Consider the following 26,954-nt stretch of genomic DNA (forward strand, 5'->3'; position numbering starts at 1 on the left):
GTCTTCATTGCTGACTTTTTTCTTCTGTTCCAATCAAGGTTTAAAATTAGTCGGTCAAACTTTTGGCCGTGGTACTCTGCATAATCTCAAAGATGTTTGATTAAAGGGTAGACATTCGGATGAACTTTTGATATTAATGTGTTTATTTTTCGGTTCCATCCATCTGAGACGTTATTAGTGTGATGGTGTCTTCTACTGTTGCTCTACGTATCTCTTGGCATATGTTCGTTATCTTGCCACCGGTCCACAAAATAGTTGTAAAAGTCCTGAAGCTTTAGATTTTCAGGCGTCCTCTTCTGAATACACAGCCACCGATCATCCAACTTTTCCGAGGGAAGATGTGGTAGAAAAGAAAATATTCTTATCTGGCGTATTTCCTCCTTTTCCTTGTGAACTGGAAAGGGGTGCAACACTGAACTTGTTAAAAAGGTAATTGAAATCAGTAATCTCTGATCCGGGAAGCAAACTTTCAGCTGCTTGGAAGATGGCCGCCTCGAAGTCCAAAAATGGTTCAAATAGCTTTGAGCACTATGGGACTTAACATGTGAGGTCATCAGTCCCGTAGAAGTCAGAACTACTTAAACCTAACTCACTTACAGACATCACACACCTTCATGCCTGGGGCAGGATTCGAACGTGTGACCGAAGCAGTCGCGTGGTTTCGGTCTGAGGCGCCTCGAACCGCTCGGTCACCGCGGCCGGCTCGAATTCCATCATCAGAGATCCAGGACACCATACTGGCACATTACTTGTAACAGCTTTAAAAACAGTTCATATGTTTCTCGCTTTTATTTGACAACAAACCGTAAACAATTGGAATGGAGTTAGTTTCCTCCCAGTAACTATTAAGATTGCCATGCAGTACAAAAAACTGTCCAAACAGCTTGCTCGAACTCTTGGACGTTCCGTCCACAAAAAACGATTAGTATTTTGGTAAATATACTTTTTCCTTTTAGGTGGCAAAACGAGTATTCTGTCATTCTATCCACCGTTATGTGCAAGTAAAATATTGCTACCATCATTCATCAGAAAATTATTTTCTTGGAAGAATTCTTCCAGAATCGGTGGTATCTCTCGTAGTGCCCACATATTTTGGCCTAATACGAGGTAACATTTGTTTCGCGCTACTGTGTGATGGTAACGATGTAATTAAATTGTAGTCTCTATTGAAGAACTGCCCTTCTTCTTCAACGTAAACTGACGTTTCTTTTGCCCGCTTCTTTGGGCTGATAATGTTTTCGCACTCTATTTGCTGCTTCATCAGGAATACAAACATAGCTGCATTCTCGTAAAACTCACTTTTTGTGGATAGTCTTCCTTTGCATTTTTTCTTTTTAAAGTTTACGCAGCGCCAATGAGTCACTTCCTGTTTGTTTGTATAGTCCGCTACGTACTGATGAGGCCCGTTGTAAATCAGTAGAGCTTTCCCTTTGGCGGTTTCTGTGAACTCTGTTATCTCACCACTAAAACACGGAACACGACTTTCCAGTCAGAGGTCAACTGCCGTGCTGAACTCTGGAAGAAAGCCAAGCACGATACGAACTCTTGTCGAGATGGGGAACTTTTGCGCAGGAGATGAGCTTTCGCCTTCGCCAGAAAACGTTGCAGGTAGCGGCGGACAGGCCATTGTACCCTAATCCCGGAACACCCTGTCCACTACCAGCAGTGTCCTGGGCTCCGGGCAGATGTCAGCACTTCCCTTTCCGTACACGTGTGTCTCCGTGCAAGTGTCACAAACTCGCAACAAACACGTGGTTGGAGGGCTCGTTGCTTCACTAAACGAAGCATCTGCTACACCGGTCTTCAGCAGGGGGCTGCAGTGCGGTGCGGTCTCGTTTTCGACGTAACTCGTTTTCTTGACACCAGTCTATGTCAAAGCCATTGTGCTTCCTTAGGACAGATGCGCTAAGTGCTATGCATACTGTGATGTTTAACTAGTTGCCACTTCCATGCATCCTCTCGACGTGTAGCCCATGCAACCTCGAACCGGGTTACAAAATGCATTACAAACAAATAATGAAAATCAACGTTACATCTTTTCATCATAGGCTACTCCTTTTCCCTATACTTGCAAAACCCCGCGGGTTGTGGATGTGAAGTTGTACGGAATGGTGGAATTTCCCAGACTCCATCACATTCCCTTTAAGACTCGATATTCAAATTTATTTGCCCAATAGTAACGCCATCTCAAAAATGACCCTAACATGTAATTCTAAGATAGAGAATTGCTATAAAATCGTACTTACTTTTTTTACTCAATCGATAACCAACAATTAATTGAAGGAAAGTACAAGTTATTTCAAATGAGATACAAAGAAAATTAAACTGATTTTTTATTATATTAAAAGCAATTTTTCTATTATGAGACTCAGAAATGATTTTTAGAAAGGTTCATATGAAGCAGTAAGGGGGGGGGGGGGAAGGGGGAGCACTACCGTATCCTAGCTGCACACTCAATCACTAATACGAATGCAGCTCACTAAATGTTTTAGTTACTCCAGTGGTTGAATAAATGAAAACGATACTGATATGGCGCGCGCATCTTTTTCCTGTGATCTTGCTTAGAAATGGTTCAAGTGACTCTGAGCACTATGGGACTTAACATCTGTGGTCATCAGTCCCCTAGAACTTAGAACTACTTAAACCTAACTAACCTAAGGACATCACACACATACATGTCCGAGGCAGGCCAGGATTCGAACCTGCGACTGTAGCAGTCGCGCGGTTCCGGACTGAACGCCTAGAACCGCTAGACCACCGCTGCCGGCTCTTCTTTAGACCTTGCGCTATAATCAGTTATACACTCCTGGAAATTGAAATAAGAACACCGTGAATTCATTGTCCCAGGAAGGGGAAACTTTATTGACACATTCCTGGGGTCAGATACATCACATGATCACACTGACAGAACCACAGCCACATAGACACAGGCAACAGAGCATGCACAATGTCGGCACTAGTACAGTGTATATCCACCTTTCGCAGCAATGCAGGCTGCTATTCTCCCATGGAGACGATCGTAGAGATGCTGGATGTAGTCCTGTGGAACGGCTTGCCATGCCATTTCCACCTGGCGCCTCAGTTGGACCAGCGTTCGTGCTGGACGTGCAGACCGCGTGAGACGACGCTTCATCCAGTCCCAAACATGCTCAATGGGGGACTGATCCGGAGATCTTGCTGGCCATGGTAGCTGACTTACACCTTCTAGAGCACGTTGGGTGGCACGAGATACATGCGGACGTGCATTGTCCTGTTGGAACAGCAAGTTCCCTTGCCGGTCTAGGAATGGTAGAAAGATGGGTTCGATGACGGTTTGGATGTACCGTGCACTATTCAGTGTCCCCTCGACGATCACCAGAGGTGTACGGCCAGTGTAGGAGAGCGCTCCCCACACCATGATGCCGGGTGTTGGCCCTGTGCGCCTCGGTCGTATGCAGTCCTGATTGTGGCGCTCACCTACACGGCGCCAAACACCCATCACTGGCACCAAGGCAGAAGCGACTCTCATCGCTGAAGACGACACGTCTCCATTCGTCCCTCCATTCGCGCCTGTCGCGACACCACTGGAGGCGGGCTGCACGAAGTTGGGGCGTGAGCGGAAGACGGCCTAGCGGTGTGCGGGACCGTAGCCCAGCTTCATGGAGGCGGTTGCGAATGGTCCTCGCCGATACCCCAGGAGCAACAGTGTCCCTAATTTGCTGGGATGTGGCGGTGCGGTCCCCTACGGCACTGCGTAGGATCCTACGGTCTTGGCGTTCATCCGTGCGTCGCTGCGGTCCGGTCCCAGGTCGACGGGCACGTGCACCTTCCGCCGACCACTGGCGACAACATCGATGTACGCCCCACGTGTTGAGCAATTCGGCGGTACGTCCACCCGGCCTTCCGCATGCCCACTATACGCCCTCGCTCAAAGTCCGTCAACTGCACATACGATTCACGTCCACGCTGTCGCGGCATGCTACCAGTGTTAAAGACTGCGATGAAGCTCCGTATGCCACGGCAAACTGGCTGACACTGACGGCGGCGGTGCACAAATGCTGCGCAGCTAGCGCCATTCGACGGCCAACACCACGGTTCCTGGTGTGTCCGCTGTGCCGTGCGTGTGATCATTGCTTGTACAGCCCTCTCGCAGTGTCCGGAGCAAGTTTGGTGGGTCTGACACACCGGTGTCAATGTGTTCTTTTTTCCATTTCCAGGAGTGTAGTTTTCGGGTGCCGCTCCGATGGTGATTTGCTATTACGTGGCTGGCGTGTGTTTGCGGTGCCCGGCGATAAGCGAGAGGATAGTCTGTTTCCGCGTATTGCACGCAACGTGAAGTTCGCTCTGCCTGATCAATTGGAGTTGGCGTACTAGTTCTGCCTGCCTGTCCGATGTGGAGGTCCGGTGGGGTCCTGTGATACTCTGGCCCGGAGACAACTAGTTGCTGAATTTTGGAGTCGTCTGCCAGTTTAGGGTGTGGGCTCGGTTGGCTCGTCAGATTTTCCGCTGGAAGCTCCAGCAGCGGTTTCTGAACTTCATTCTGATGTGGGTCGGCGTTGTTGGAAGTCTTTGCTGTGTGTGTGTGTGTGTGTGTGTGTGTGTGTGTGTGTGTGTGTGTGTGGCACGTTACGATATTGGTTGGTACTAATTTATTTACTCAACTGGAGTATCTTTTGGTTATCCCGCTGAGTATTTCGTTGCTCACCCGGTCTGCTCAGCGTTACCTTTGGTGGTGCCTGTTTGTTCCTTTTTCAAGGAATTCACGTAGGTGGTTCCTGTTACCTGCTCGGAGTTGCGTTCAAAATGGTTCAAATGGCTCTGAGCACTATGGGACTCAACTGCTGTGGTCATCAGTCCCCTAGAACATAGAACTACTTAAACCTAACTAACCTAAGGACATCACACACATCCATGCCCGAGGCAGGATTCGAACCTGCGACCGTAGCAGTCGCACGGTTCCGGACTGCGCGCCTAGAACCGCGAGACCACCGCGGCCGGCGTCGTTGGGTTCATGTATGGTATATTTGGCATTTGATGTGTTGGGTAAAGTTTGCGTAAGAAAGGTGGTGTTAGACAGTATATGCATAGTGAATTACTGCTGCAAGGTATATGTGCTCTTCTGGGACCTGAACAATGCGACCTCGTCAATTTGGTTTGTGTAAGAGCATTTAGTGGTGTGTTCTGTATTTTTATCTCACTCTGTTATTATTAACCCGGTGGAATAGTCACGTTTGGTGTCGTTAAGGCACTTCTAAGACTGTGGCTTGACTAGTCATGTGCGCTTCGCTTTTATTGTTTTGTTTTAATAAGTGAGAATCGTTTATTAAGATTTGTGTGTGTTGGCTTCCAGCACTTATTAAGAACGCCCGAGTTAGCGGCGCCGTGGTTATCATGTGGTGTCGGGATGTTATATTGTTATTTGATTTTTGAATTTTATCTTGTGTTGATATTATCTGTAGTGTGTTACAGAACATAACCAAGGTGCGTAAGTTGTGGGCAGTTGTGGGAGGCATGTCTGGGAGCTCTCAGCGGTTTATTTCGGGGACCGTTTCTAGTGGGAAGGCTCCGAAGTGTTGAGAGCTCGCTCGTCTGCGATTGCGTTGGGAGTTGCCCTTGCCCTTTGGTTTACGGTTCTTTGATTTTATGGTGCAAAGCGCCATTATTAATATTTTTTAAGTTTATTACCGCTGATAATGTTTTCCGGATTTATGGTGCCAAGTGTCATTAACATTCTTAAAGGTTTTGTAAATGATCTTCAGTTGTATTGCCAAGTTAACTTATTATTGGATTTTATCTCTTGGGTGAACTCTTAAAGCACTATTGTGAAAGGTTTCTTTGATTTTATGGTGGCAAGCCGCGATTATTGTTTTTTTTTTTTTTTTTTTTTTTAAATGGCTCTGATCACTATGAGACTTAATTTCTGAGGTCATCAGTCCCCTAGAACTTTGAAGTACTTAAACCTAACTAACCTAAGGACTTCACACAAATCCATGTCTGAGGCAGGATTCGAACCTGCGATCGTAGCGGTCACGCGGCTGCAGACTGTCGCGCCTAGAACCGCTCGGCCGGCATTGTTTCTAATGTTCATTATTTTAACCATTTGTTGAGTTCTGGAAGTTATATGAATTTGTTGTTACTTAAAAGAGTTTAGTATTGGCAATTTAATAAATTGTGTACAGAACCTGCTGTTTGGGTATTATTGGGATAGTTGTCCTGTAAGAACACACATTACAGATACCAACACTGGAACTTTGTTTAACGAAACTGTGGCAACAATGCGTCCCCTCTGCAAAGATCAACGTAATCTTATCGCCAGTGCTGATGCATATTTTCAACAGTCTGCCGTGGCGGTAAGTCGGCCGTGCGGGATCGCATGTGAAGAACCATAATCTCTCTCGTCAGTTTTGTGAAATCCTACCCTGTCAGAGCACTGAGACCCCGACGTCTAAAACAAGGGACCTTTAACCTTCCACACAAAAACCAAGAGTTTCACATGTCCTTGCTCTCGAATCTGTTGGTTGCGCCGTTAAGACCGCAGCCGACAATCATGAAACATGGAACTAAAAAAAACACTGTCTAGCTTTGTTTCACAACTTATTATTAATGTTTCTGCTCAACCTAGATTTAGGGTTACAAGCTCATTTTCAAGTACATTAATGATTCCCAAAGATGATGATACATCGATGAACATAATGACGAGGCAAAGATAATCTCACCCCCTTAGGTATCGATCCATAGCTTAATGTACTTACATCAATGACGATTTTTCAATAAATTGCATTCATTATTACGCATCACCGATTATACTACAATGACAGGACTAAAGTTACGCATCAGTTAAGATACTTTTAATTACGATGGAGTGGGGTCCAACGTTTTGCTTCTATCTTGGGTTTGTGATCTCATCTAAAAGAGGCGAATAATTGAATTGGGTTTTCTCGTTTAATAATAGGTGTGGGAATACACACAACTGTTTTTTTAATTTCTAAAATTTCTAATTGGTCGATTTTGGACCCCCTTCTGTGTGTAGGACTTATACATCTATTTGTGATAATTGTTCAGGTAATGGTCTGAAAAGTCTAAATCAGGCTTCCTCAATCTCCAGCTTCTGTGGTGTTCCTTAGGCCTGGTACAGATTGACCTCCCCGTTTGTCCAATGTTACAAGACTGACACTCCCGGCATGTGATTATATAAACCCCACTTTTTGTGACAGCTGGTTGTTTTTCTTTTGCACTGAACAAAGACTTACCTATTGTCTGAGGGACACATAAAAACACAGAGAAATCCTTTGCCTTCAAGATATTACTTACGCTACTTGATGTTTCCCCTAAAAAAGGTAATCTGCACAATTTCTTTTCCTGAATGTCTGTTTTTCATTGGGGACAGTAGGGACCTGGCTTACATCATTTTTCACCTAAAATTTTATGAATGGTGTTGGGGTCAAGCCGGCCGGAGTGGCCATGCGGTTCTAGGTGCTACAGTCTGGAACCGCGAGACCGCTACGGTCGCAGGTTCGAATCCTGCCTCGGGCATGAATGTGTGTGATGTGCTTAGGTTAGTTAGGTTTAAGTAGTTCTAAGTCCTATGGGACTGATGACTTCAGTAGTCAAATCCCATAGTGCTCAGAGCCATTTGAACCATTTTTTTTGTTGGGGTCAAATTCATTATTTATGGCTATTGTTTTTATTGTGTTAAGTTCCTGGTCAACGTCTTCTTGGGACATAGGGATATCTGATGGAATGCTGCAAGTTTGTAGGTTGTAGTATTTTGGGAGGAAGCTCGGATGAAAGTGTCAGTAAAGGATTATTTTTGGTAGATTTTAAATTTATGGTTACTGTCTTCTATCTGTAAGCTAATGTCCAGGAAATTTATGTTCCCCCCCCCCCCCCCCCCAACTCTATGATGACCTTTATGTTAGTGTCACTGGTTAATATTTTCCTCAAATTTATGGAGTTGTTTGTTGGAACCTTTCCACATACGAGGAATATCATCTACATATCTGTAGCAATACACAACATGTTTGCCAGTGGTTCTCTCTTCAGAACATTAGTCTCCCACTTGTCCATGAATATTTCTGCTGGTAAGGGGGATAAGGGTGAGCCCATTGCCAGACCATCTGATAATAGCTGCCTTGAAAGCAGTATAATTTTGATTTAAACATCATTCCAGTGTACTGCTCAGCTTTTCTTTTAGATTTATGTTGTGTTAATACAATGATTGTGACACAATATCTGTACAGTCTTGCACTGGAATACATATGGACAAGCTATGCACATCAAAAGAGATTAATTTTGCATTTGTAGGAAGCTAAACATCTCTAAAGGGTTCCTAATATTATATTTCCCTTTGAGGTTCAGCGTCTTCTTCAAGATGGTGTTGATTCTCCTGGCAGTCTTGTGTACTGGAACATGAATTTCAGGTACCACTGCGCTGATTGGCACATTCATAAAAGAAATTGGAGCACTTGTTTACTACCTAGTGAACCTGATCATTGTAACTGGCTGTCGGGTCTCTCTGTAGATTTTTTAGCTGCACTGAAATCCTCTACTTTGCTTGTATAATGTGTTTTATTTAACAGCACTACAGTTCCTCCTTTATCTGCCGTAGTCAACATCACATTACTGTTTTCAATCCAAGTTGTAAGTTCCTTCATGACTAAGAATTCGTTTTTCGATATTGTGCTTGTTGTTGTTGTTGTTGTTTTTGTGCCTGCTTGATTTCTTCCACACACTTCACTTTCGTTACCATATCTTTCTGTAGGGCTACTTCCAGATCTACCCTTGGATGGTATAACACTTGGGGTTTTGTTATCACGTCTGGAGTGTATTTGTGGCCTTTTGATAATACCTTTTATTTTGGATCAGAAAAGGTTAACATCTGAGCTTGATTGACAGAGTAGTTCCGTGAGCCTTGTCAGGGAGCTTCTTGACTCGCGTAAGCAGGAACAAAGTGCCTGAATGCCATGTGGTCTCTACTGTTGCTCTCAGAGTTCTGTGTGAAATGGGCGGTTCTCGCGTCTCTTAGAAAGGAACAAGCGTCGACCGACAACCCCTGTCGCTTTATAAAATACATTCCCAGCATTAAATAACGTTATGAAGCTTTTAGCATGATGGAAGTGTCCTGTCTATCACCAATCGTGACAAGGGACAGACGAATTTAGCATATAAATGTAAAGAGGAAAATCGTTGTTTATGAAATCTACAACGTATTTTCTTACCAGTTTACCTCTAAGTTTCTGTGGTTTATATATAAAAAACAATACAATTGCCTTATTTACATATACTTTATTTACAGACGAATCAAACATTCAAGATGTAGCGAAAATTTCTTGCTTAAATGAACGTGTAACAATTCTTATTTGTTCCCTCGACGTACAGGTTGGCTTGTCAGGTTTGATTGGCCAATCATTTTATTCGGAACTATCATGCCAATGCATCTACTGTGTCCACTATTAACACTTAACACTACAATATCATTCTTCTTCTTCATTCTGATCTCACCCCTCTTTCGCTGTTCAATTACTGCTCTTCATTGAAGGTATATATACTTTACATTTACTATTTCACAGACTACATCTGATAGACGCGGGCGGGTACCCAGTCTGGTGCCTGCGTCCAAATAACGAAAGGAAGGACTAATCCGGGTATCATTCATTTTCACATAGTTGATGGGTAGGTAACACAGACTTTATTTAACATTAAGTTAGCCTTGACAGGCTAATCATCTTTACCGATTTTTGAGCTATTTTAAAAACACTGGTAACAACCTAGCCAGATAAAATCCTTCGCACGCAGCCTGAAGGGCTAATATAAAAAAACAAAGACGGAAAAACAACAAGTTCCCAAAGCAAAACGCCAAAAGGACTGATATTAAGAAATAGCAACTACAACCAATGTTGCTGGAAGGGCTAATTAACGAAATGCAATTAAAAACTCAATAATTAACTAGTACTTGAAAAGTTAATTTCGAAACAGGCATGAAAGGCTTTGGTAAACACACATTATTTGACAATAATTAACAAGACGCATTAAACAGAAGCAAAAGATTTAGCAAATGAAGCACAGTAATAGGCAGACATTAAAATTTCCGCAGATAATAATTAAAATTGGTAATAAAATAACTGAAGATTTGGTGTTTAATGTAATTTCGCTCATACATGACCTTACCGGTACACTACAGCTAGCTAGCAAACCACCAGTTTAGCGCGGGAGGATTCACAAGTCTACAACAGACTAAAACATTCAATTACCAGCCGGTACTGACAAATACAATAGTAACTGAAATGAGAGCCTAAAGTGAATTATGCTGGCTCCACGTCAATAATTTGGCGCCGCAAGGAAACATTTTGTTACTGAAATCCAAGTTTGCGGCCTCTGCCGCCAATTAAGCAAACACAGGTGAGATAACCAACACGCCAGACAAATCGTACACAGCAAACACTCTCTCCGCGAAGTTGTTAGAGAAACAGAGCATGCAATATCTTAATACAGGAAGGGGCAGATTGAGCCGACACAGCGATCAGATCAGTAAGTACAGCCAGAAAATTCAAACTGCGTAACGACTAACTAGAATTGCTGACGATAGCGGAAGAATAGTGCGGAGGTGGCACACGCTTTCCTAGTAGCCTGCAGAAGAAAGTAATAACGATGGTCACCGTAGCAACAGGCTGTTGATTTCAGTGCTGATCTAGCAACACCGGAATGGATAGCCTCCACAGAATCTCGCTTGTGCATCTCACACAGACACCGAGGCCGTCATTCCATAATTCCTTACGGGTTGCAACTAACCCGAACTGGAACCTCCACAAGCAGCTGCGTTCGGCGTACTCGTTCTTCTCTAGCATGGCCGGGCGTGTTTACTTCCTCATTCAGGACACTACTTCCCGCTTAAAGCACACGCCTTGCAACCTACACTATCATGTTCCAAGCCAATCCAGAACTCACTGCATAACCAAATGGTTCAAATTGCTGTGAGGACTATGGGACTTAACTTCTCAGGTCATGAGTCGCCTAGAACGTAGTACTATTTAAACCTAACTAACCTAAGGACACCACACACATCCGTGCCCAAGGCAGGATTCGAACGTGCGACCTTAGCGGTCGCGCGGTTCCAGACTGTAGCGCCTAGAATCGCTCGGCCACCCCGGCCGGCACACTGCATAACCGTTCTCATCGACAGCCAAAGAGCGACTCTCTACTGCACACCTCCAAACTCTCTCCCCCTGAGCTCACTAATCTCTCTGACAAAGATCACTAGACCTAAGTAGGAAAGATAAAGCAACCGATCGCTATGGCGGTCAGAGATCCGGCTCAGTATCATATTATTTATCCTGCAACTTACCATGCAAGTAGTATTGTTTGTCTTTCACGTTAAAAATACCACAGAATTTCCTTACCTCACAGATTATTTTATCTGATCATATCCTTACCTCCTTACGTTGCTTCGAACTTATCATTACTTCCACATCTTGTGGTTTCATTAGTTCCATTGCCCACACACTATTTCTCATTGTGCTAATCCTTGTATCTAAACAAACCGTTTCTTTTAATACATCTCCTTTTCTGTTATTTTGCTATTGGTTTCGTCCAACAGATCAGACGTACATGCTGTATGTGAAAAACACAAAAATTTACACAAGTCTTACTGGACTTACCCCATCATCAAGTAAAACTGAATATGAGTTAACTTATCAAATTAATATCCATGGCACACTGCCACCTCGAAACTGGTTTACACAGAGTTTAGTGACTTTTCGAAGTCGCGTACGCGCGAATAATCATATAAACATACCCCAAGGCAATCACTAAATCACTTTTGTATTAATAACACTAGAACTTGTAAAGCACGCATATACTCTTCACCTGAAAGCTGGTGACGAATGACCTCCTGAGATAGCTTCAGTGTTTCGCGCGTGCCAGCACAGGCCACATTTCTGATTCGTCGGTTTAATCGCCGAATGAAGGCAACCTGAAACAAAAATGAAATTAAATGGTGAGCTTTATTTTGGATTTACTGATACCATGGTTAAGAAGCTGTCAGTGTGCATATGTCGATGGCGTAGCTGGAGTCGCATACAAACATTTAAACAATTAATGTTAACAAACAAAGTTGTGCATTTCCCGCCAAGGATCGTAGTGTTAATCACCGTATTCTCTGTGTGATGCAATACCATACGGCTCCTAACAGTGGCGGATACAAAAAACATGAGGGAGGGGGCTCTAAAGATACCTCGAGCTGCCTTTACCTTACTAGCTATCTGTGTGTCAGACAGAAACTTATAAAATGCGATGACAAGGACGCGCGCGCTACAAAGGAAAGTACTACTCGATAACTCGATTCAGTCGAGTCGACAGACGAAAGAAACGAACGAATGGCGTCCGGGCTGACTGGCTGGGGCGACCGCTCCGATGGCAATGCGGGTGGCACCGCAAGGAGGGGGCGGGGAGGGGGCGGGGAGGGGGCGGGGAGGCGCCACTGGTTCCTCCTCACATCTCCTTTCTCTCGCTTCATGACCTTCTGCCGTTTTATGGGACGGGGATTGTTACCGATCGTAACTGCTCACTCGCGAATAGCGACACAAGCCTTTCAATACTGTATTATCTTATAAAATGAGGGTCAACCTGGGGGATCAATGCGACCTGTTTCCTTACCAAAGCTTTTCTTTACGATTTTCGGAACACATTACAAGCTCCCTAATGTTTTTGAATTAATAACTTTTTTCAAAATCGTAAATTTATTTTATTCCCTACGGTGCTTGTACCTACTATCGGGCAACACTTTCTTTTACTTTATATAACAATCAGTCCTCACTCTGAGCCTCTGGTAAGTTAACTTTTGCGATCAAAACGATATTTCAGGTTTTTACAATGTCGTGTGACTAGACTCTCACGTCGGGTAGACCGTTCGCCGGGTGTAATCTCTGTAATTCATACTTACGACACAGCCACTTTACTGGTTGCTTTGCTCGTGTTTGTTGAGGCAAGTGTGGAGTCAAGTCTCGATTCTCAATTTGATTATGCATTCAGATGTAAGTGACACACCATCTTCGTCTTTGCCCTCTTCCTATACAACATTTAACATTAAACAAGGTATACTTTATAAAATAATATACAGTATAATGATATAATTTTGTTGAAAAAGAAACATTATCTGCATTACTTTTTAAAATCACGAACAAACTTACTATAACATAACCCATACATAAACGAGTTACATGTAAATTGAATGTGGACGGGGGAGAAAGGAAAGGGAAGCGATTACTGACGTCAGCTGCATAGGGACATTACGCGGAATCTGCGGCGGCCAGTTAAAATGTGTATTGGACCGGAACTCGAACCCAGGACCTCTTCTTTACTAGGCAGGTGCAGTGATCACTGTGCCATCCGAGGCACAGTGTTACTGTCACTGCTTGGACTATTTGAGCACGCCTAACGGCTGGCCCACACTCCCACCGACCGCCATCTATCCGCAGTTTCTGTCCATTTCCTTCATGCTAGCTACTCTGAGATTCCTGCCGGAAGTCAGACGTACAGGTAGTTGGGTATCCACAATGAAGAAGGTGGATCCGTTGCCCAGCTAAGCAGATCAGTTATATGAATACATGTTGACTGTTCTGTCAGCCATGTCTTGGTATTGTTGGCGGGCTGCGTTGGTCGTGGCGTGTTTTCGGTGGCTCTACACAACTGAGTACGAGGGAAGTGACGCCTTGACCTTGTGTTTATTGTCATTTGTCAGTGATAGGGAAGCAACAGTCTGGGAATTTTCATATTTGTAGCGCTAACCACAGCACGGAATTATCTTCTCAAAGCGGATCAAATGTTAAAGGTGAGGGTCGGCTTTGGCATTACCTGAAGGGTTTCGCCTGTTCCTCAAGCTTCCTGCTTTTCACCTTCATGGTTATGTGCGCCTTGTGCTATCTGGCCGTAGTGTCAGGCCGTTTAAGATTCTAAAAGTTTCTCTGCCTTACTCGTTGGCACCACGCGTTGAGAGTCATCGTGTGGCTGCCCATTAATTTAAATGTCTGGAAAAAAAGACCTAAGGGACGAAACTACTGAGGTTATCGGTCCCTAAGCTTACAGACTACTTAATCTAACTTAAACTAAATTACGCTAAGAACAACATCCATGCCCGAGAGAGGAATCGCACAAACGGATGGGGTGGGGTTGGGGGGGGGGGGGGGGGTAGTCACGCGGACCGCACCGAGTGATAAGCTATCATGAGATATATGACAAACTGAACGAAGGTAATGGTTCAAATGGCTCTGAGCACTATGGGACTTAACTGCTGAGGTCATCACTCCCCTAGAACTTAGAGCTACTTAAACATAACTAACCAAAGAACATGACACACATCCATGCCTGAGGCAGGATTCGAACCTGCAACCGTAGGGGTTGCGCGGTTCCAGACTGTAGCGCCTAGAACCGCTCGGCCACTACGGGTATATGACTCCCGATGTTTTTTTATGCTTCTTTTTGTAATGTGTTCATCCGGTAGCAACTTGTATTTAACTTCTACGTTCAAATCTCCTGTAAAGTGCACAATGCCGCCATCGTCATACCCAACGGTAGCTCTGTTGTGTGGTGTGTTGCATTTGTCCTCCTGTCTATTTGTGTGTTGTTCTGTTACTTAATGACCGTCGGTAACACCCTAGTGGGCGGTTGTCATTTGCTGTACCAATATCGTAATCGCGCTATTTGCGCGAAGGACGTTTTTGTGTTGTAACGTTCGTCAACAGTATCCAGTGTCTGAGTGTTATTTCTTAGTAGGCGCATCGCCAAGTTGTGGTTCGCGCGTCTGCGCGTAGGACTTAAAATTTCCCCTTCCGACTTTGTGTTTGTATTCAGTTTTTTGCTTCTACAGCGCGGTTGTTACGGCCTGTTTCGGGTATGTCGTTCGCTGGTGCTTATCTGTCAAACTTTCGCAAATAAGAACTGCTTCATTTGGTTTACGCCTTTTTTATAGGATCTTTAAGTTACATCACACGCAAGCTTATGTGAATGGCGAGTATATTAATTATATATTATTATATTACATTATATTTGTGTAGCTTGTAAGGTGTCAGGCAAATCCAACACCTTCCGTGAAAACCCTGACATGATAAGCAAATCCAGTAGTATGTCACATAGCTCCGAATAAATCGTGACATTAAATTATCCAAAGTAATACGAGTAAGGAGTGAGCAAATGGAATACCACAGACTAACACAAGAATGCCTAAATGCATGTCGTACCTTCCCACCGTGAGGCAGACGTAGTTCCGAGGGGAGAAACGAGGACAGAAGCCGAGAGCAGAACCGTGTTAAGCTAGAAGGCCCTACGATAAGGGACGGACACCCACGTCTCCAGCTAACCACTAGGGCTCACCACCAGCACGTTTTAGCGTGAGACTGTTTCGCGTCTCTGTTACGTCAAGAACCACCCCCCAGCCCATGTTAAAAGCTAGAGCTCTCCAGAAAAACAGTATAGATCTTACGATAACACAAAAAGGGCCACTACCACCCGCAAGTTTTAGCGTGAGCCTTTTCGCGTGTCTGTTACATTAGGACCACTCCCCAGCCCATGTTAAAAAAGATAGAGCCCTCCAGAAGAACAGTATAGATCTTACGATAACGCTAAAAGTACCACACCAGCTGCAGGTTTTAGCGTGAGACTTTTTAGCGTCTCTGTTACTTTGCAAACTTTAAAAACATTGCCCCACCACGAAAAGTATAACGTTTCTCATTGGATAGACAGAATTTTTGTAGGCGGAGCTTAAGGTTAACATTGAGACTCTGATTGGTCAGATGAAAACACAGCCAGATAGTTCTTTTAAACCAACTTCGGTAAAATGTAGTAAGGAGAACTTAGAGAGAAGTTGCTTCCGAGATGGCGAGATGAGCGGAGCTGTGCTGCCCGCCGCTGCCCTGACGCTGCCTAAACACCGACAAGGTAATGAACGCACGCGATGCCGCATTTTTGAGCACATAGGGCTTCACTCAGATCTGCAAAAGTCTCATCTGTTACACCCCCTTTTTGCGTAATACTAGTGTCGATCGTCAATTAAAACTCATGGTGTTCACATTTGCCACTTGAAGAACAGATCTGAAACGCGATGATTTTTCTTTTACATAGTTATTGAGAAGCCACATCAGCCACTGTAATTTACGACAAGTTAGATAAGTAATGAAAGATAATTGAGGGTCACTGTAGACCATTTTGATAGTTTTCTCTTTTGTGAAACTTAAATTAAACCTAGATTGTGATATGGCATAGGTCATCCATCGATCGATTGTCGAACTTGGAAACCCATTCAGGGAATATTCGTTCACATTTTTGTTGAACGCAGTTGGTTTTTACCATCCTGTATTAAAACATTTCCTTTTATCAATAGTGCAGTTTATAAACAATGTTTTGTGAGTAGAATAAAATTTCCAATGGTAAACTTAACTGCTTTTTCGACGTTATTTTACCAGCTAACTAAAAACAGGAAAGCCTTGAACCCTTTCCACTATATTTAGTTAGTATTAAGATTCTTTTACAGGGAGTGCAATGGAGCTGACGCTGAGATAATTTAGTATTTGGTTATATCATCGCTAGTCTCACTGAACTCTTCTGAATTCTACGTGTCATGTGTGGTCTGGCGTCTCCTTACCAGCAACAGGTCCCAGGTTCAAACTAGTCAATTCCCTAAAAAACACGCCAAGAGCGTCGTTGTTCGAAAGTGGTAGGGAGATACGATATAGAACAAACAGACACCACCATGAATGTTTAGAAGCTGGCCAGCTGAGTAAAATGTTAGGTTTTATTATAAATTGGTGAGTGCTTGTTTTACTTTACTCACTTTCATTAAGTTGGTACTTGTGCTGCTGATTTCCCATCTTCTGTCTCCTTTTGGTGTAAACTTTAAGGAGTTCTCATCTGTAATATTCTAAACTTGCATACTGTTAAAAGTGTAGCTCAAAATTTTTACTTGTTCATTGACCAGAAACTCTTGTGTGTGAGTACCATGTAATACTTTTATTGTTGTTACGAAATGTTTCGCCTTCACCAGGTCTAATTCTGTTATCAGTGTTTCACGATATTTTTTACGCTACTGTATTGCATTGTACCGCTAAATTTCTGCATTCTGATGCAAAAATTTTGTCCGTGCGTTTCGTTATCATTAGTTACGATAACTTTAACATATTTGTTAACGTTGATTAAATTGTAAATTGTGCAAATGCGTAATTTGAAGAACTATGTGTAAATGTACATCCAAGTAATCTATGGTGGAAGCTTCTCAATTTAATCTCGTCTTGTACATTACAGTTAATGTCATAATTACAAATCAGAAAATCTGTGATTACTTCTGGTGTTAGGTAAAACAGTTCTTAAATGCTGGGTGCCTCACCTAACTTGTTTAATTTATATAGATCTGACTTGCGTGTATGTGAATGTGTGTGTGTGTATATATATTTTGCCTAATTAAGAAAAAGACATTTTACCCAAAACCTTACCTAATTAACAGTCTTTTTCTTGTGCCTCTCAGTGATTCAGCATCTCCACTATACAATTAAAAGCAGTCTAACCTTTTCATAATACTGCTTAAAGATTCACAGGTATTATCACCAGTTTTTCCCGTTTCAGTGTCGTATTCTTGTACATTGTTTTAATCTCAAATGACCTCTCCTATCGTTTCACGTTCAGTGTTTAATTCATCATTTTCAATATCTAAGTTCGTACGCATTCAAACATTTTTCTATGTGATAATTCATTTTTTTCCTGAACCTTAAGGGACTTAACTGCTAAGGTCATCAGCCCCTAAGCTTACACACTACTTAACCTAAATTATCCTAAGGACAAACACACACATCCATGCCCGAGGAAGGACTCGACCCTCCCTAGGGACCAGCCGCAGAGTCCATGACTGCAGCGCCCTGTCGATTCAGCTTTAATTTCTTTCTGTAATGGCGGATTTCCTCACCTGTTGTAAGCGTCTGCGACGCTTATACTCACTACACCAGTCCTCCACAGTCAAGACAGCATGACATATGAAATGCCACGACTGCAAAGAATACGCTAGACATCCGCCTTACGTAAACCAAAACCCATTCTGTACGGAACCTGAAAGGGCCCTGGCCTTAAATCGTAGTCGAAAAACACATTTCACATTATATTTCCGCAAAATAAGTATTTCAATAAGCTGATGGTGAACTACGGGTCCTTAAGTGTTACATAATGCTGCTAGAATGCAAATTGGTCTGTAGTCAGAGAGTCTTTGGCGACAGTATTAAGGCGTACCGGCTGCAGAAAAAAATACTAATACTTTAGGCTTGCATCCTTCTGCATAGGTCAAATAGAGAGTTAGGTGTGGTGAAATACGCATTTAAATCATACAAACTAGATATTTATTTGCAGATTTTGGTTTACTTGTTGACAGACAGAGGATCTTCGAAAGCTCTCCGTTAATTTGTGTGTACTTCAGGTGTGCATTTCTCACATACTGACTACGTCGGCTGCGTAGTCACTTGGAAGCGAGATAATTCTCAGAGGTTGGTTGGTGTCTAAATTTCTTGTGTGTTGCGTCTGTGATACTCATAAAGTGTTAGAATAGATCGTCAGGTCATGTGCAGGTTTTATTGAGACTATCGACAGATGTTTGAGTTTCTTAAGGTTTCCGATATGGAGAAGGCTATTTACACGTACAGTGGGAATGTCTTTAATTCGTTAGATGACAAATTAGTGACTACCGGAATTTTCTGTGTGTGCATGTGTTTGTGTTTGTGTGTGTGTGTGTGTGTGTGCGTGCGTGCGTGTATGTTTGTATGTGTGTGTATCACAACATTCTCTTAAGCAAGTTAGAATGTTATAGTGTGACCGTCAGTGCTGCAAAATGGTTTGAGTCTTACCTAACTAACAGGGAACGAAGAGTGTCGTTGCGAAATTCTGTGAAGGAAGCAGTCAGTCTTCATCAGATTGCCAACTAATAAATGTGATGTTTCTGAATGACCCATCTTGTGTATGTATACATTAATGACATCTGGTCTGTTACATTACCAGATGCTAAGTTTGTTTTGTTTGCGGATGATACGAATATTACAATAAGTAGAAAGTCAAGTACAGATTTAAAAATAGATGCTAGTCAAATCTTCATTGAAATTAATAAATGATTTAATTCTAAATCACTGTCATTAAAATTTGAAAAGACTCCTTACATGCAGTTCAAAATCTGTAAGAGATTTTCTTTCATCATGTATATAACATGTGAAGAGATTCAGATTGAAAGAAGTTGGCAGTGTAAAATTTCTGAAAATACAATTTGGTAATAAATTCAGTTGGGAAGGGCATACCACAGAATCGATGAAGCGCCTAAACTAGTCCGTATTTCCAGTAAGAATGATGTCAGACGTAAGAGATATAAATATAAAAAGACTTGAATACTTTGCTTACATTCATTCTATGATGTCATGTGGTCGCACTGAGCAAAAGTTTATAGAGTGCAAAAGCATGTAATAATACTCATTTTGGTGTAAATTCAAGAACATCATGTAGAAACCTGTTCAAGGAACTTTGTATTCTATAACCACTACTTCTCAGTATTTTACTTTTCAGTAATACATAGTATCAATACTCGGAATAAGAAAACTCTACATAGAGACCTCAAATCACTTACCTTGGTCCAAAAAGGGAACACATATTTTCAATAAATTGCAGCAGACATTAAAAACTTCGTTTCAGGTAAGGTACAGTTTAAACAGAGTTCGAAAGACTTCTTGATAGCCAACTCCTGCGTTAGACCAATTTAAATAAAAATGTCTTCCTTCTTAAGGCTGCTGTATGTTGTACCGTCCATCACGTCATACAGTGTCTGAAATTCTTCCTACCTCGCTTTTTTTCCCTTCTACATTACCTCTAAAACTTAATAAATGCCCAATCCAATTTATTTTTATTCTTTGTATTACATCTTTTCTCCCCTACTCTCCTCAGTACTTCCTTTTTTACTCTGTCCATCCAACTTAATTTTCCCATCCTCCGCCATGTCCACATCTCAAAAGCCTACTACCTTTCTCTGTCTTTCTTCCTCTAAGTCCATGTTTCAGCGCCATATATAAGAACACTCCATACAAAACATTTTGTGAGTCTCTATCTAGAATGCTGAAGAAAATTCTCATTTTCTTATAAAATGCCCATTTTGCCATTGCTATCCTTGTTTTAATATCTGTGCCGTACTTCCAGTTGGCGTCTATCCTGCTTCCAACGTACTTAAATTTTTTCCACCTGCTCTAATATTTCTTCATTCAGCATAATTTCTATTTCTTTATTACCTCCTAGTGCCAATACTTTTGTTTTCTTTGTGTTAATTTTCATTCCATAATTTTTTTTTCTTAGCTCCAATAGTGTCCACTAAATCCCGTAAGTCTTTTTTTCCCTGTGGCTAGAAGGCCCATGTCCTTAGCAAACCTCAAACACCCTACTCTTCTTCCTTCAACTTCTACCCCTTTCTCATCTAAGGAGCGTTGGTCAGTCATATTTTTCAATAGAGGTTGAAAAGGGAAGGTGATAGACAGTGTGGTGTCATAAGGCTTAGGCCTGTCCCACCCCTCATTAAATCGACCAAGACTTATATACGAATAATTGTAAGAAAAGTTATTATTATTATGTTCTTTAAGTCTGTTTTTGTGTTTTCATAAATACTGTGGGAAGAAAGTTTATTTATGTTGCAGATAACGTGGAAGACTAGCCCAACGATCACCACGAACGTTCGGCGTAGCGGCAAGTGGGCAAGGAATAAAACGAATGCTGCAAACTACCACGAGCCATGGAAGAGCCTGGGCCGCGAGGGCGTCAAGCTTCCTAGGTCGTTGTTGGACAACGGCAAAGGAAGAGATAGTCTGCCTTCCCTTTCTAAACAGATAGATCGAGTCTTGAAAAGTTCATGTAAAACGTATAGGCGGGTGACAGAACAGGTGGGACCCGATGCCTGTAATACTTCCACAGTTATTAAAAAGTTGCTAAATAGCAAAACCAATAGTTCATCATTTATATAGATAAAAAGTAGTAAAGATATAGGAAAGGAAGAGTTGCAGCCTCAGAACGAAAAGTGATACATCGCTCAGCAACGAAGAAGGACGTAAACAGTGGGCGTTACGTGGTGAAAACAAATCAACTGTTGAAATAGTAAGTCTTTAATTAAGCATAAAGCCACGTAACACTGCAACAGCATCCTTGTTTTATTCCTTTTCCTAGTCCAATCCAGTTTGTACTTTTTCCTCTCATGTTAACTGAGGCTTTTTGATTCAGATAAAGTTTACAAGTCTTCTGGTTTTCCAGTACCCTCTCTTTTCCCTTATTATAGACGCCAGCTTGTCCCAAGCCATACTGCCAAATGCCTTTCCTAGATCGTTGAAGCACATGTAGAGGTCTCTTCCTTTTTCAATAAATCTTTCTCCAAGATTCGAAGGAGCCCTATTGCATCTTTGGTATTCCATCTAAAGCCAAACTGGTCCTCGCTAAGATTCTCATCTATTACCTTTTTAAGTCTCTTATCAATTATTCTTAACATCACTTTGGCAGCATGTGAAATGAGGCTGATTGTTCTGAGCTCACTGCATTTCTTGCTTCCTTGTTTTTTCGGTAATAGAATCATTACTGTTGTGAGGGAGTACTCAGGCCATTCACCGCTGTCATATATTTTATTATATAACCTCAATATTTCTCTTATTCCATCTTGGTTCAAACATTTTAATATTTCTCCCGATATCGTATCTGTACCTACTGGTTTGCCATTTTTAATTCCAGCTATGGAAGACTTTACTTCTTCCATTATGACGGTTGGTCCCTTCTCGTCATCACTTACACTGTTGAGTTCCAGAGTTTCTGGTTGGCGATCTGTGTCATATAGCTCTTTTAGATGTTCTTCTCGTCTCTAGAGGACATCGTCACGATATTTGTACACTACCTCTTCGTCTTTACTCAAAATTTCATAAGTAGCACTTCCTGCTCTCATTTGATCCCATGTCACAGTCTGTACTCTGTTGTATACTAAGTCGTATCTTCCCTTCCTATCCAGTTCTTCAGTTGCATCACATTCCTCTTTTAGCCATTGTTCGTAGCCTGCTCTGTTTCTCTTCACAGTTCATTATTTACCCTTCGGTACATCTTTCTTGCATCTTCAGTGTCCTTGTTTTTAAATTTTCTTCTGTCGTCCATTTTGAAAATCATTTCTTGTGCGACCCATGGGTTTTTTGCCCTTTTCCCTTTTACATATCCTATATTTTGCTGTCCTGCTTTAATGATTCCTTCTTTCAGCGTATTCCCATACTCGTTAACATAGATGGTTCTTTGTCCCATAATATGTTTAGGAACTCAAGTCACAGCATTTCTGTAATTTTCTTCTTTGTTGGATCTTTTCTTCTCTAGATTCTACTTCATCACCATGGTCGCCTTCTTCAGTTTTTTCATTCTTGTTTCTATTTCTGCCAAAAGTAAGTTGTGGTTGCTGTTAATATCTCCACCTGGTAATGTGTGCCCCTTCTTGACTCCATTCCTGTATCTTTCTTCTACCAGTATAAAATGGATTTGGCTTCTGTATTTATCCCCTGGTGACTTCCAAGTGTAGAGCCTCCTCTAGTGGTCCGAGAACAATGTATTTTCCACTATCAGCTGCATTTCCCTGCCGAAGTCAATTAGCCATCTACCTCTATCATTTTTCTCTCCAAGACCATGACTGCCTACTATGCTTCCCTCTTTCCCTTTTCCCACAATGGTGTTCCAGTCTCCCATTACTATTCTGCATTTTTTATTTCCTTTTATTTCCGTCCATTAGTCTCTCTATTACATTGTACGTTTCCTCTACAATTTGGTCATCATGTTCTGAAATTGACATATACACCTGGACAATCAGTATATCTTTTTGTGCTGTGCTCCTTTCAGCCATACACCAATAACTTGGACATTTGCATTGTCCACATATTCCACAGATTTAGCCAATTCCCTTGTCATAATGATTCTTACTCCATTCATTCCTTTTACTTCTCCTCCTGAGTAGTACAATACATATTCATCTGACTGTAACTCTCCACATCCATTCCATCTTACCTCAGCAGCCCCTACGAGGTCCATATGATTCTTTTCCATCTCTCTTTTAAGGTTTTCTTGGTTTCCTGCTTTTAGCAGAGTTATAACATTCCAGGTACCAATTCTCGTTTTGATTGTTTACCTCCTTTCAAGTTGTCCTCCCCCCCCCCCCGCCCCCCCCGCCCCCCCCCCCCCCTGAGATCCGAATGGGAGACTATTTTACCTCCAGGTACTGATTTAACACGAGAGGAACCCATTTTTGTGCACAAAATGGAGACTGCATTATGCAGGGAAGATAATCTGCGGTGGTATTCAGTTGCCTTCCGCAGTTTCGGAGGCCACCCCTAACATGGGATAGGGACGCCTTTCACAGCCACCCGCTCTGGGTCAGATGCTGCATGAGAAGCATAGGTTAGAAAATGATGGACCCTCAGCCCTCGAAATCTAATAGTGTCAGGGTCGGAAAGGAACAAGAGCTGGCCGAGGGTGGCCAGATAGGAAAGATAAAAGTGAGGAGCCTGGAATATGTAAGTGAAGCAATGCCAGGACTCAGCTCGGGGCTCCGTGGTCGCCAGCCACGTACTAAGTGTGAGACCTTGAGGTCACGTTGACAATCCCCTGACAAAGAGTCAGAGTAATGAGTGTTATGTTCAGATGTTTTACATTTCTTGTTTTAGATTTTCTGACCTGTTCCACACTCATGAGAATCATCATATTTTTGGGTCTATGGAGCGAAAACTGAATCTAATCTAATGTATAGTAACGTGTTTATTGTATAAATTATTGAGTGCTCCAGTGAAATTAGATAATTCGTAATTTATGTCAAAGTTATTTTCTTCCACTGCCCACCAAGAAAGCTCACAGGTGTCAATTGGAAGCTCAGATATATTAAAGCACTTAAAATCTCTCTGACTCGTCACTTACGGTTTGTTCTTTGATCATTACAACGAAAAAGTCATATCTATTGTGTCATGTACAGACAAGCCAGGCTCGAAAGATCCCATACGTTCGAATTACTCTGTTTGGAAATTTGATTGCGGATATGTCGATAGAGGTATGAATATCTGCTGTGAGAATAGCTGGCCAAAGTGGAAACAGTGTAAGGTTTCAGCATGGAAGAATACAGGTCAGTTATGATAAGGGAGGACTGTTGTTTAGAAAATTTATGGTCATATCTCCTTTTACAATTACGTATTCGTACAAATATTAGAGACCCGAGAGCGCATGCTGAAAGCTAAAGAGCTGTCAAGCTTTGGGTGGGTTGTATGTGACACAGCTGAGACACTAGCTGTTAAGAGCTTCACTTCGGTGAACAAATATTCAGTGTGGTTGTCCTCCTTTTTGGACTTGAGGACGAGAATGGGAGGCTGGGAGGCCCCTTACGGGGCAGGTCTGGCCGCCTTGGTGCAGGTCTTATTACATTCGACACCACATTGGGCTACCTGCGGCCGGATGGGGATGAAGACAACACAACATCTAGTCTCCGAGCGCAGAAAATCCTCGACCCAGCCGGGAATCGAACCCGGGCCTTAGGGCGGCAATCCGTCACGCTGACCACTCAGCTATGGGGGCGGACAGGACGAAAATGGGGGAATCGGACAGGTTCAAGGTCAGATACGCTTGCCTCACACACAGCGTGGAATTCGGTGCGAATACAGAGGAGCACCAGAGAGTACTCGTTATGAGAAAATGTGCCTGAATATAGTGACAATGTGAAAACGATTAACCCTCTGTATTACGGGATGCAAAGTAGTCTGTCTATTGTGCAGCACAGGGTGGTAGGAGATAAGGGGATAACTTGCAAGGCTAGTGATGCTAATAGAGAAAGGATAGTTTAATAACTACAAGATTACCACAGAAAGTTAAAATTAAATTTTTAATTACTGAAATAAGACAGATAGCGATTTCGTTTTTGACAGTTTACACCTGAACGGTGGGAGAGTAATGTAAGCAGGAAAAGAGTAATAATTACAGTGCTACTACTACATACAAAGTAGAAAATTCTGAGACACATAATGTTAATAGTGACCAAAATTAAGTATTGCTACGATAACGGCCAATTAGGATAATAAGTAAAGGCACTGGTAAAAAGATGAATATAGCATTACAATGGCAGGAACAATAGGTGAAAGCAAAGATGGTTACAGAGTTATTATGGTTTCTGGATAGTAGTCAGAATGCAAGGGATGTTACAGTAGGTCAGTATTAAGCCAGTGTGAAAAATTTTAGGTTTTCACTTTCGCTTGTATAGTTTCACTTAACGCTATTCAGTTTGCTCATTACTTACATTCCGTTTCACAGTAGCCTTACCTTCAACATATCCTTCAACTTCTGTGTTTTACTAACTTCAAACATCTCCTCACATTTATTATTAGCTGTAGCATTTAAGTTAATTGTGTGTGGTCGTTATAGGATGATTAGTATTGCAGGCACGTTAGCTCAGCGTGTTCGGTCAGAGGGTTAGCTGCCCTCTATAAAAACTGAGTGAATGGATCAACGATGAACTTGATCGAGTGTCATGGGTCATCAGCCTCGAGCAAATGCAACGAACAATAACGAAAAGAACTGAGATTTAAAAAAAAAGTAGAAATGGTGATATAACACATATGTTTCTGGTTCGCATACATTGTTTTACTAGTCTCTGCGTTTTCAAAAAGGTTCTGATATTTGTTGTTAGTTTCATAGAAGGATAGTTTATAATATTCGATGTTATGAAAACACAAAAGCGTTCATTTGAGGAGTGAGTTTGTTCTACAAGACAGTTTGCACTTCATTGCTTCAAGTTTTGTTCCTCACATGTTATAAGTATTCAGCTACTGAACAGGAACAGTTATCAAGTAAGAATTACACTCCTGGAAATTGAAATAAGAACACCGTGAATTCATTGTCCCAGGAAGGGGAAACTTTATTGACACATCCCTGGGGTCAGATGCATCACATGATCACACTGACAGAACCACAGGCACATTGACACAGGCAACAGAGCACGAACAATGTCGGCACTAGTACAGTGTATATCCACCTTTCGCAGCAATGCAGGCTGCTATTCTCCCATGGAGACGATCGTAGAGATGCTGGATGTAGTCCTGTGGAACGGCTTGCCATGCCATTTCCACCTGGCGCCTCAGTTGGTCCAGCGTTTGTGCTGGACGTGCAGACCACGTGAGGCGACGCTTCATCCAGTCCCAAACATGCTCAATGGGGGCAGATCCGGAGATCTTGCTGGCCAGGGTAGTTGACTTACACCTTCTAGAGCACGTTGGGTGGCACGGGATACATGCGGACGTGCATTGTCCTGTTGGAACAGCAAGTTCCCTTGCCGGTCTAGGAATGGTAGAACGATGGGTTCGATGAGGGTTTGGATGTACCGTGCACTATTCAGTGTCCCCTCGACGATCACCAGAGGTGTACGGCCAGTGTAGAAGATCGCTCCCCACACCATGATGCCGGGTGTTGTCCCTGTGTGCCTCGGTCGTATGCAGTCCTGATTGTGGCGCTCACCTGCACGGCGCCAAACACGCATACGACCATCATTGGCACCAAGGCAGAAGCGACTCTCATCGCTGAAGACGACACGTCTCCATTCGTCCCTCCATTCACGCCTGTCGCGATACCACTGGAGGCGGGCTGCACGATGTTGGGGCGTGAGCGGAAGACGGCCTAACGGTGTGCGGGACCGTAGCCCAGCTTCATGGAGACGGTTGCGAATGGTCCTCGCCGATACCCCAGGAGCAACAGTGTCCCTAATTTGCTGGGAAGTGGCGGTGCGGTCCCCTACGGCACTGCGTAGGATGCTACGGTCTTGGCGTGCATCCGTGCGTCGCTGCGGTCCGTTCCCAGGTCGACGGGCACGTGCACCTTCCGCCGACCACTGGCTACAACATCGATGTACTGTGGAGACCTCACGCCCCACGTGTTGAGCAATTCGGCGGTACGTCCAC

Source organism: Schistocerca gregaria, chromosome 1 (assembly GCF_023897955.1).
Source record: "Schistocerca gregaria isolate iqSchGreg1 chromosome 1, iqSchGreg1.2, whole genome shotgun sequence".
In the NCBI taxonomy this organism is placed as follows: Eukaryota; Metazoa; Arthropoda; class Insecta; order Orthoptera; family Acrididae; genus Schistocerca; species Schistocerca gregaria.